This window comes from Dipodomys ordii, unplaced genomic scaffold, assembly GCF_000151885.1.
Source record: "Dipodomys ordii isolate 6190 unplaced genomic scaffold, Dord_2.0 Scaffold80, whole genome shotgun sequence".
NCBI classification, from domain to species: domain Eukaryota; kingdom Metazoa; phylum Chordata; class Mammalia; order Rodentia; family Heteromyidae; genus Dipodomys; species Dipodomys ordii.
Window position 1 is genome coordinate 2,323,852 of NW_012267296.1, and position 3,067 is coordinate 2,326,918.

The window sequence follows — 3,067 nt, forward strand, 5'->3', positions numbered from 1 at the left end:
CAACTCTACCCAGAACCTAGCCTCATCACTGCATCTCCCTCTTTTGTGATACTCAAAGCAGATCTGCCTCCCATTGAACTAGCCTGGGAGGAGGATCGCCAAATCCTGGGTAAAGCAGAGCATTTTTCTGCCTGTTCGAACAAACTGACTTAGGAAACCAACCAAGCCACAGGACCACAAGCAGACCAGAGACTCCACAAGAGGCTGGTTACAGACACAAGGGAGATACAGGATTTTACCCACCCCTCCCAAAAAAAAACAAAGAACTTTTTTTTTCTTCTTTTTTTTTATTGGTACCTTATAGAATTTTTTTTTCTTTTTTAAAACTTTTTTTAATCTTTAATTTTTGCCTTTTTTGAAAAAAAAACTTGTTTTCCAGTAACTTTTTTTTCCTCTGATAATTTTTATTTTAGGGATACGTGAGTGTGCGTTTTTCTTTCCTTTACAGTTTTCTTTATTTTTTTTTCTTTTTTAATTATATTTTTGTTTTTTTGTTTAGCTCTACTGAACTTCTGATCTTTTTTCTTCCTTTCTTATCCTTTTCACCTTTTCCTCTCTTTTGTTCTTTCTTTGTGGCTTAATTTTTGTCCTACACATCCTCAGATAAATCTGTAGTTGATTATTAGACCCTACTCCCCATTGTGTACACACTTAATCCACAAATTTATTACTTAATTCAAAACTTCTGAGACTTAAATTCCTTAATAGCAGTACTACCTCTTTAGAGCTATACAATATTTTAAGCATTTTTATTTTTAAGTTTTTCACATCTCCTTTATATCCCTCCCCTTCTCTCACTATATTCACGTTCTTCTTTACATAGATTGTTTTCCATTCTGCATAATATTATTATTTTTTACATTTCTACTTTTTCTGGTCTCTTTTCTTTTCCATTTCCTTTTCTTCTTTATTTCTCTCTCTCTACTTTCATCCTAGAAAACCTATTTCTTGCTTTGAGATTAGGACTTAGTTAATTCTCCCTATGCCTCCCCACATCAATCTATTCCTCTTTTTTACCCACATCTCTCCCTCACCCTAATAAGTTCTAGTTTTCCAAATTCTTCTTTGCAGTCCGTAGCCCATTAACGTATAGTTGTTTGATGTTGAATAGATGTATCTGTTGAACTAAATTGTATCTGTAGACTATTGACTGTGCAAATTCAGACATGGGTTGATGCTTGCCTTAAGATAGTGTTCTAGCACAAAACTAGTGCTATTTTCATTTCAAATGGGCAGAGTAAGCCAGAAAAACACAAGAAAAATGGCAAATCCGGGTATCTCAATTCCCAATCTTGATAATCATGGGACAGAACAGATAATGAATAATCCAGAGGAGAGTTCCCAAATAGCTTTACAGACACTGCTGGCAAGCATGATAAATGAAAAGATTGAAAACATACAAAGGACTCTGTATGAGCATAATAATGAGAGAGAGGAGGCAATCCATAAGTATATACAGGAATATCATAAGCGTAAGGGAGCTACTCAAAAACTGAAAAAGGATTTGCATAAGCAGCTTGAAAATACTCAAAGAGAAAGGCAGGAATGGCGTGAGCAGGCTGAGAACACTCAAAGAGATCTACAGGTATCCTATGAACAGGTGGTAGCTAATAAAAGAGTAATACAGGAATTGAGAGAGAAGGAAGAGAATACACAAAGATCACTAAAGGCATTCATGGAATCCATTAACAAAGAGCTGAAGGAAGTCAGGGAGACCACAAAGAGAATGCTGAATGGAACCCAACAGAAGGAATGGGAGTCCAAGGAAACCATAACCAATCAAGTAAGTGATTTGACAATAAACACTGAACACCAAATTAAGGAAGTAAAGTTCATACAAGATCTAAAACAAAGCTTCAACAAAGAATTTAAAGCCATCAAAGATGACCAATTAGAAGGAAAAGAGATAAAAAACAAAGTAGAAAGCCTTGACAACAGGCTAGACCTTGCAGAAGATCGAATCTCAGGGATTGAAGACAGCCTAGATATTATAGAGAAAGAACATACAACCTTCCAAGACAAGTCCAAGAAATATGATAGATCTATCCAACACTTGGAAGACACCATCAGAAGGCCTAATCTAAGGATAATGTGTGTAGAGGAACACCTAGAAACAGAAGTTAATGGTCTAGGAAATTTGTTTAACAGGATCCTAGCAGAGAACTTCCCAAACATGCAAATAGATAGGCCTATTCAGATTCAAGAAGCTTTTAGAACCCCAAATAGACCAGACCAGTATAAGACATCCCACCATCACATTATAATCCACACAGTATCAACTCAGACCAAAGAAAAGATCCATATAGCTGTCAAGGAGAAAAGATTAATCACCTGTAAAGGGAAACCAATTAGAATCACCTCAGATTTCTCAGCAGAGACAATCAAAGCAAGAAGAGCCTGGAATGATGTATGCCATGCCCTAAAAACAAACAACTATCAACCAAGAATACTGTACCCAGCTAAACTCTCCTTCATAACTGAAGGCCAAATAAAAACCTTCCATAGCAAAGAAAAATTGAGACAATACATCTCCACCAAACCAGTCCTATAAAAGATTCTTAAACCTGCCCTACACATAGAAAACCAACAAGACCACAATAAAGGCCACGAAACTGTACCCAAACTGAGAATCCAAGAACCATAGGAAGAACCCAGTTTTCACAGCACCCAAGAAGGTGGATAACATGGCATGAGCTCCCAAATACCTGTCAGACATATCTATCAACATTAATGGACTTAACTCTCCAATTAAGAGATATAGACTGTCTAGTTGGATTAAAAAACAAGACCCTTCTATCTGCTGCCTTCAGGAGTCACATCTTGAATGTAAAAACAAACAGATTTACAATGTTAAAGGCTGGAAGAAAATCTACCAAGCAAATGGCCCCAATAAAGAGGCGGGAGTTGCAATCCTAACATCAGATAAAATAGACTTCAAATTAAAATTTGTGAGAAGAGATAAAGAAGGTCACTACATACTAATTAAAGGATCTCTCCTTCAGGAGGATAATTCAATTCTAAATATCTATTCGCCAAACAATGGAGCAACCAAATTTATCCAAGAAAC